This window comes from Entelurus aequoreus, linkage group LG26, assembly GCF_033978785.1.
Source record: "Entelurus aequoreus isolate RoL-2023_Sb linkage group LG26, RoL_Eaeq_v1.1, whole genome shotgun sequence".
Taxonomy (NCBI): Eukaryota; Metazoa; Chordata; class Actinopteri; order Syngnathiformes; family Syngnathidae; genus Entelurus; species Entelurus aequoreus.
In genome coordinates this window covers 5,778,864-5,788,596 of record NC_084756.1, presented here as the reverse complement: position 1 = coordinate 5,788,596, position 9,733 = coordinate 5,778,864, and the positions used below count along the sequence as shown (strand labels likewise).

Sequence of the window (9,733 nt, the reverse complement as noted above, 5' to 3'; positions counted from 1 at the left end):
TATCAGGTGGCAGTGATGAAGACAATAAAGTACATCAGTGAAGGTGAACACTCACTTTTTGGCCACAAAACGCGTGGAAGCCCACAAGCTGAAGTAAAACACGTACACGCGGACGCGTGCACGCACACACACACACACACACACACACACACGCAGCGCGAGATAAAGAGCGAGTTTTTTTTCTTTTTTTTTTTTCTGCCAGCGATTGGACTTGATATCTTCGTCACGCTTTACGCACCACGCGCATCTTCTGCTGCGCACACGCAGGACGGCCGCCCCACGCCGCGGCCATCGAACAGCGAGAGGGGATGCAACAATTGAAGCGTCGTGTCTTTTGACTGAAACTCTCCCACGGACCTGCGTGGACCTTACACGCTCGGCGCCGCGCTTTACGAACGCGCCTTCGTCTGCACCGTGGGGGGGTGGTGGGGGGGTGGAGTGGTGCGTGGGGCGTCAATCACGTGGCAACATCCAGCTCGCCTCTTTGCAACGTGATCCTCCCCCCCCCCCACTCTCACTAAAAAAAAAAAACACGGGATCCACGGCAGGAAGTTGGAGACTTTCCCGCGCCACTTTGGTCCTCCTCCCCTGCCAAGTGCCTCGATCGGCGAATTCCTCCAGGATACTACCCTTTCACAAAAAGACGCGCCCGGCTTTTATTCTTCAAAGTGGGTCACCTCCTGCGTGGACGCGTGCGGCACACACAGGTGAGTGGGGGACACGCGTGCACGAAAACCCGCAACCAGAACACGGGCGCCGGGGATGAAGGTTTGACAGTTTGGGGACTATTTCTCGCTGCGGAGGAATATTTCAACATAGTGGGGGTGTCGGAGGTAGCAACAGCTGGTGCACATCAGCTGGAGTGACGCAACCTGACCCCCCCCCGGACCCTCCTGTAGCCCTGAAACTAGTTGAATCATGCACTGTGTGTGCGTGCGTGTGCGGGTGCGTGCGTGCGTGTGCGTGTGCGTGTGTGTGTGTGTGTGTGTGGGGAGATGCCCACGTTGCAAAAAAAAAAAAAAAAAAAAAAGCTGACAAAATATAAGGAAAAAACAACAATTAGATTTCAGGAAAAAAAATACTAAAAACTAGTTGGCACTAGAAATAATACTTTTATTGTGAAAAACAAACATTTTTCAATTTGCGTATCTTAAATTAAGTGTCATCGGGAATCTTTAAACTAGATTTCAGGGGAAAAAAACAGCTAAAAAACAGTGAAATTATTTGATTTGACTTAGGGACAAGCGGTAGGAAATGGATGGATGGATGGATGGAGTTGGGACTAGAAATAATACTTTTATTCTGAAAAACTAGCATTTTTTAACGTTCTTAAATGAAGTGTCATTGGGATGTTGCAGAATCTTTCAACCAGATTTTAGGAAAAAATACTAAAAACTAGTGAAATGATTTAATTTGACTTGATAGAGTTGGGACTAGAAATAATGCTTTTATTCTGAAAAACAAGCATTTTTCAACGTGTAGTTTTTAAATGAAGTATCATCGGGATGTTGCAGAATCTTTAAACTAGATTTGAGGAAAAGAATACTAAAACCTAGTGAAATGATTTGATTTGACTTGATAGAGTTGGGACTAGGAATAATACTTTTATTCTGAAAAAACAAGCATTTTTCAATTTGCGTATCTTAAATGAAGTGTAATCGGGAATCTTTAAACTAGATTTTAGGAAAAAAAACTAAAAACCAGTGAAATGATTTGATTTGACTTGATAAGACATCCTAAGTTGGGACTAGAAATAATACTTTTATTTTGAAAATAAGCATTTTTCAATGTAGTATCACTGGGATGTTGCAAAATCTTTAAACTAGATTTTAAGAAAAAATACTGAAAATTAGTGAAATGATTTGATTTGACTTGATAGAGTTGGGACAAGAAATAATGCTTTTATTTTGAAAAAAACAAACAATTTTTCAACATAGTATCATCGAGATGTTGCAGAATCTTAAAACTAAATTTTAAGAAAAAATACTGAAAACTAGTAAATTCTTTGATTTGACTTGATAGAATTGGGACTAGAAATAATGCTTTTATTTTGAATTTTTTTTTTTTTCAACATAGTATCAGAACATTGCAGAATCTTTAAACTAAATTTTAAGAAAAAATACTGAAAACCAGTAAATTTTTTGATTTGACTTGATAGAGTTGGGACTAGAAATAATACTTTTATTTGGAAAAACAAGCATTTTTCAATTTGCGTATCTTAAATTAAGTGTCATCTGGGAATCTTTAAACTAGATTTTAGGAGAGAGAAAAACTAAAAACGAGTGAGATGATTTGATTTGACTTGACATCCTGAGTTGCGACTAGAAATAATACTTTTATTTTGAAAAGAAGCATTTTTCTACGTAGTATCATCAGGATGTTGCAGAATCTTTAAAATAGACTTTAGGCAAATTTTTTTTGAGAACTATTACATTTTTTGATTTGACTTGATAGAGTTGGGACTGGAAATACTACTTTTATTCTGAAAAACAAGCATTTTTCAATTTGCATATCTTAAATTAAGTGTCATCAGGAATCTTTAAACTAGATTTTAGGAGAAAAAAATACTAAAAACGAGCGAAATTATTTGATTCGACTTGATAAGACATCCTGAGTTGTGACTAGAAATACTACTTTTACTCTGAAAAACAAGCATTTTTCAATTAGCGTATCTTAAATTAAGTGTCATCGGGAATCTTTAAACTAGATTTTAGGAGAGAAAAAAACCTAAAAACCAGTGAAATGATTTGATTTGATTTGTTAAGACATCCTGAGTTGGGACTAGAAATAATACTTTTATTTTGAAAAGAAGCATTTTTCAACGTAGTATCATCAGGATGTTGCAGAATCTTTAAAATAGATTTTAGGAAAAAAAATTGAGAACTATTACATTTTTTGATTTGACTTGATAGAGTTGGGACTGGAAATACTACTTTTATTCTGAAAAACAAGCATTTTTCAATTTGCGTATCTTAAATTAAGTGTCATCGGGAATCTTTAAACTAGATTTTAGGGGAAAAAACAGCTAAAAAACAGTGAAATGATTTGATTTGACTTAGGGACAAACGGTAGGAAATGGATGGATTAATGGATGGAGTTGGGACTAGAAATAATACTTTTATTCTGAAAAACTAGCATTTTTCAACGTTCTTAAATGAAGTGTCATCGGGATGTTGCAGAATCTTTAAACTAGATTTTAGGAAAAAAGACTACAAACTAGTGAAATTATTTAATTTGACTTGATAGAGTTGGGACTAGAAATAATGCTTTTATTCTGAAAAACAAGCATTTTTCTACGTGTAGTTTTTAATTGAAGTATCATCGGGATGTTGTAGAATCTTTAAACTAGATTTTAGGAAAAAACACTAAAAACGAGTGAAATTATTTGATTTGACTTGATAGAGTTGGGACTACAAATAATAGTTTTATTCTGAAAAAACAGCATTTTTCAACGTGAGGTTCTTCAATGAAGTATCATTGGGATGTTGCAGAATCTTTAAACTAGATAATAGGAAACAATATTAAAAACTAGTGAAATGATTTAATTTGACTTGATAGAGTTGGGACTAGAAATAATGCTTTTATTCTGAAAAACAAGAATTTTTCAAAGTGTAGTTTTTAAATGAAGTATCGTCGGGATGTTGCAGAATCTTTAAACTAGATTATACGAAAAAATACTAAAAACGAGTGAAATTATTTGATTTGACTTGATAAGACATCATGAGTTGGGACTAGAAATAATACTTTTATTTTGAAAAACAAGCGTTTTTCAACATTCTTAAATTAAGTTTCATTGGGATGTTGTAGAATCTTTAAACTAGATTTGAGGAAAATAGACTAAAAAGCAGTACAATTATTTGATTTGACTTGACAAGACATCCTGAGATGGGACTAGAAATAATACTTTTATTTTGAAAATAAACCTTTTTTAACGTAGTATCATCAGGATGTTGCAGAATCTTTAAACTAGATTTTAAGAAAAAATACTGAAAACTGGTACATTTTTTTTTTTATTTGATAGAGTTGGGACTAGAAATACTACTTTTATTCTGAAAAGCAAGCATTTTTCAATTTGCGGATCTTAAATTAAGTGTCATCGGGAATCTTTAAACTAGATTTTAGCAGAGAGAAAAAACTAAAAACCAGTGAAATGATTTGATTTGATTTGTTAAGACATCCTGAGTTGGGACTAGAAATAATACTTTTATTTTGAAAATAAGCATTTTTCAACGTAGTATCATCAGGATGTTGCGGAATCTTTAAAATAGATTTTAGGCAAAAAAAAATTGCGAACTGTTATATTTTTTGATTTGACTTGATAGAGTTGGGACTGGAAATACTACTTTTATTCTGAAAAACAAGCATTTTTCAATTTGCGTATCTTAAATTAAGTGTCATCGGGAATCTTTAAACTAGATTTTAGGGGAAAAAACAGCTAAAAAACAGTGAAATTATTTGATTTGACTTAGGGACAAACGGTAGGAAATGGATGGATTAATGGATGGAGTTGGGACTAGAAATAATACTTTTACTCTGAAAAAGTAGCATTTTTCAACGTTCTTAAATGAAGTGTCATCGGGATGTTGCAGAATCTTTAAACTAGATTTTAGGAAAAAAGACTACAAACTAGTGAAATGATTTAATTTGACTTGATAGAGTTGGGACTAGAAATAATGCTTTTATTCTGAAAAACAAGCATTTTTCTACGTGTAGTTTTTAATTGAAGTATCATCGGGATGTTGTAGAATCTTTAAACTAGATTTTAGGAAAAAACACTAAAAACGAGTGAAATTATTTGATTTGACTTGATAGAGTTGGGACTACAAATAATAGTTTTATTCTGAAAAACCAGCATTTTTCAACGTGAGGTTCTTCAATGAAGTATCATTGGGATGTTGCAGAATCTTTAAACTAGATAATAGGAAACAATATTAAAAACTAGTGAAATGATTTAATTTGACTTGATAGAGTTGGGACTAGAAATAATGCTTTTATTCTGAAAAACAAGAATTTTTCAAAGTGTAGTTTTTAAATGAAGTATCGTCGGGATGTTGCAGAATCTTTAAACTAGATTATACGAAAAAATACTAAAAACGAGTGAAATTATTTGATTTGACTTGATAAGACATCATGAGTTGGGACTAGAAATAATACTTTTATTTTGAAAAACAAGTGTTTTTCAACATTCTTAAATTAAGTTTCATTGGGATGTTGTAGAATCTTTAAACTAGATTTGAGGAAAATAGACTAAAAACCAGTACAATTATTTGATTTGACTTGACAAGACATCCTGAGTTGGGACTAGAAATAATACTTTTATTTTGAAAAGAAGCATTTTTTAACGTAGTATCATCAGGATGTTGCAGAATCTTTAAACTAGATTTTAAGAAAAAATACTGAAAACTGGTACATTTTTTTTTTTGACTTGATAGAGTTGGGACTAGAAATACTACTTTTATTCTGAAAAGCAAGCATTTTTCAATTTGCGGATCTTAAATTAAGTGTCATCGGGAATCTTTAAACTAGATTTTAGCAGAGAGAAAAAACTAAAAACCAGTGGAATGATTTGATTTGATTTGTTAAGACATCCTGAGTTGGGACTAGAAATAATACTTTTATTTTGAAAAGAAGCATTTTTCAACGTAGTATCATCAGGATGTTGCGGAATCTTTAAAATAGATTTTAGGCAAAAAAAAAAATTGCGAACTATTATATTTTTTGATTTGACTTGATAGAGTTGGGACTAGAAATAATACTTTTATTCTGAAAAACAAGTATTTTTCATATTGCGTATCTTAAATCAAGTGTCATCGGGAATCTTTAAACTAGATTTTAGGGGGAAAAACAGCTAAAAAACAGTGAAATTATTTGATTTGACTTAGGGACAAGCGGTAGGAAATGGATGGATGGATGGATGGAGTTGGGACTAGAAATGCTACTTTTATTCTGGAAAACTAGCATTTTTCAACGTTCTTAAATGAAGTTTCATCGGGATGTTGTAGAATCTTTAAACTAGATTTGAGGAAAAAAATACTAAAAACTAGTGAAATGATTTGATTTGACTTGATATAGTTGGGACTAGAAATAATACTTTTATTCTGAAAAACAAGCCTTTTTCAATTTGCGTATATTAAATTAAGTGTCATCGGGAATCTTTAAACTAGATTATAGGAAAAAACACTAAAATCTAGTGAAATGATTTGATATGACTTGATAGAGTTGGGACTAGAAATAATACTTTTGTTTTGAAAATAAGCATTTTTCAACGTATTATCATCAGGATGTTGCAGAATCTTTAAACTAGAGTTTAAGAAAAAATACTGAAAACTAGTAAATTTTTTGATTTGACTTGATAGAGTTGGGACTAGTAATAATACTTTTATTCTGAAAAACAATCATTTTTAAATTTGTGTATCTTAAATTAAGTGTCATTGGGAATCTTAAACTAGATTTTAGGAAAAAAGACTAAAAACTAGTGACATTTTTAATTTGACTTGATAAGACATCCCGAGTTGGGACTAGAAATAATACTTTTATTTTGAAAAGAAGCATTTTTCAACATACTATCATCGGGATGTTGCAGAATCTTTAAACTAGATTTTTAGGTAAAAATACTAAAAACTAGTGAAATTATTTGATTTGACTTGATAGAGTTGGGACTACAAATAATAGTTTTATTCTGAAAAACCAGCATTTATCAACGTGAGGTTCTTCAATGAAGTATCATTGGGATGTTGCAGAATCTTTAAACTAGATAATAGGAAACAATATTAAAAACTAGTGAAATGATTTGATTTGACTTGATAGAGTTGGGACTACAAATAATACTTTTATTCTGAAAAACAAACATCTTTCAACGTGTAGTTTTTAAATGAAGTACCAGCGGGATGTTTTAGAGTCTTTCAACTAGATTTTAGGGAAAACGACTAAAAACGAGTGAAATTATTTAATTTGACTTGATAAGATATCCTGAGTTGGGATTAGAAATAACACTTTTATTTCGAAAAACAAGCATTTTTCAACGTTCTTAAATGAAGTACCATCGGGATGTTGCAGAATCTTTAAACTAGATTTTAGGGAAAAAAGACTACAAACTAGTGAAATTATTTGATTTGACTTGATAATAATCTGAATAGTTAATTTCTCAATTTTAACATTTTTAAACTAAAGTGGACAAAATATAATTATTCCTGCTAAACCTAAATGATTAAGTGAAGTCAATGACTAAAAAATGAGTAAATAGCTCTTAATTGTGGGGATTTTTTTTCGAAATAAAATTTGAAATCTTGGCAAGTCAAATACTTTAAAAAGTAGCAGAAAAACAACAATGATCATATATTTTTGATGATCTTATTTCAATTATTATATATTTTAGATGATCTTATTTCAATTGTTATATATTTTTGATGATGTTATTTCAATTATCATATATTTTTGATTATCTTATTTCAATTATTATATATTTTTAATGATCTTATTTCAATTATTATATATTTTTATGATCTTATTTCAATTATTATATATTTTTGATGATCTTATTTCAATGATTGTGTATTTTTTTGATGACCTTATTTCAATTATCATATTTGTGATGATCTTATTTCAATTATCATATATTTTTGATGATCTTATTTCAATTATCATATATTTTTATGATCTTATTTCAATTATTATATATTTTTATGATCTTATTTCAATTATCATATATTTTTGATGATCTTATTTCAATTATTATATATTTTAGATGGTCTTATTTCAATTATTATATATTTTAGATGATCTTATTTCAATCATCATATATTTTTGATGATCTTATTTCAATTATTATATATTTTTAATGATTTTATTTCAATTATTATATATTTTTATGATCTTATTTCAATTATTATATATTTTTGATGATCTTATTTCAATTATTATATATTTTTTTGATGATCTTATTTCAATTATCATATTTGTGATGATCTTATTTTAATTATCATATATTTTTGATGATCTTATTTCAATTATCATATATTTTTGATGATCTTATTTCAATTATTATATATTTTTAATGATCTTATTTCAATTATTATATATTTTTATGATCTTATTTCAATTATTATATATTTTTATGATCTTATTTCAATTATCATATATTTTTGATGATCTTATTTCAATTATTATATATTTTTATGATCTTATTTCAATTATTATATATTTTTATGATCTTATTTCAATTATTATATATTTTTGATGATCTTATTTCAATTATTATATATTTTTTTGATGATCTTATTTCAATTATCATATTTGTGATGATCTTATTTCAATTATCATATATTTTTGATGATCTTATTTCAATTATCATAAATTTTTGGTTTGTGACACCAAAAGACTTGCAAAGTTTGCGAGTAAATAAACATGATCAAAATAATTTAAATGAACCATTTTGATCGATGATGACAAAGCTCATCACGTGATCCGTGACATGCACGTGGGAAACACAGTTTCATTCAACAACAACACCACTACCAGCCATGGAAAACACTAGTAAAACTTCTCACAGGGTGAGATAACTCCTGGAAATTACTGTCTTAGAATGACAAAAGGTATAGATGTGTGTGTCCAAGTTCAAGGAAACGTCTTCTTCTAATGAATTTATTACAATCTTTGCAGGCTGGGTAACGTTTGCTGTGGTCTGGAACAACATGGTAACATTTGGTGTGATCTGGAACTACATGGTAATGTTTGCTGTGGTCTGGAACAACATGGTAACGTTTGCTGTGGTCTGGAACAACATGGTAACGTTTGCTGTGGTCTGCCAGTAGGGCGGCGCTAAAGAGCCGCGGGTTCCCAACCACAGTTTTATCTCCAGACTTTTTCTGTTTGTTTGGAGTTGTCATTACTGCCACAAGTGGTGGAAAAGTGTATTACAACTGAGAAACACATCTTCTTTCCCGGCCCAGTACGGACAAAACGAGACAAAGGAGGAGTGGCATAAAACACGTCATTCTGTGGCAGCGTCGGAGAAAGTTGTACATGTAAATTGTTTGTTTGACATTGTCATTGCTGCCACAAGTGGTGGAAAAGTGCATTACAACTGAGAAACACATATTCTTTCCCGGCCCAGTATAAAAGGTTTGGTGGACAAAACGAGACAAAGGAGGAGTGGCATAAAACACGTCTTTCTGTGGCAGCGTCGGAGAAAGTTGTACATGTAAACTGTTTGTTTGACGTTGTCATTACTGCCACAAGTGGTGGAAAAGTGCATTACAACTGACAAACAGATTTTTGATTGATTGATTGAAACTTTTATTAGTAGATTGCACAGTACAGTACATATTCCGTACAATTGAACACTAAATGGCAACACCCGACTAAGTTTTTCAACTTGTTTAAGTCGGGGTCCACATTAATCAATTTGTGGTAATCAATTCATAGATCTTCTTTTGCGGCCCAGTATAAAAGGTTTGGTGGACAAAACGAGACAAAGGAGGAGTGGCATAAAACACGTCATTCTGTGGCAGCGTCGGAGAAAGTTGTACACGTAAACTGTTTGTTTGACATTGTCATAACTGCCACAAGTGGTGGAAAAGTGCATTACAACTGAGAAACAGATTTTTGATTGATTGATTGAAACTTGTATTAGTAGATTGCACAGTAGAGTACATATTCCGTACTATTGACCACTAAATGGTAACACCCGAATAAGTTTTTCAACTTGTTTAAGTCGGGGTCCACGTTAATCAAT

The 9,733-nt window shown here is 31.4% G+C and overlaps 1 protein-coding gene across 1 annotated transcript in view; it reads left to right on the top strand.

Annotated features, from left to right (window-relative positions):
• Nucleotides 1-203: 203 nt before the first annotated feature.
• LOC133643110 (metabotropic glutamate receptor 4-like) overlaps nt 204-9,733 on the top strand; it is a 113,359-nt gene continuing 103,829 nt past the window's right edge. Inside the window, exon 1 of the mRNA XM_062037524.1 lies at nt 204-707. The gene's annotated coding sequence lies outside the window, so the exon portion shown is untranslated. The remainder of the gene's footprint in view (nt 708-9,733) is intronic.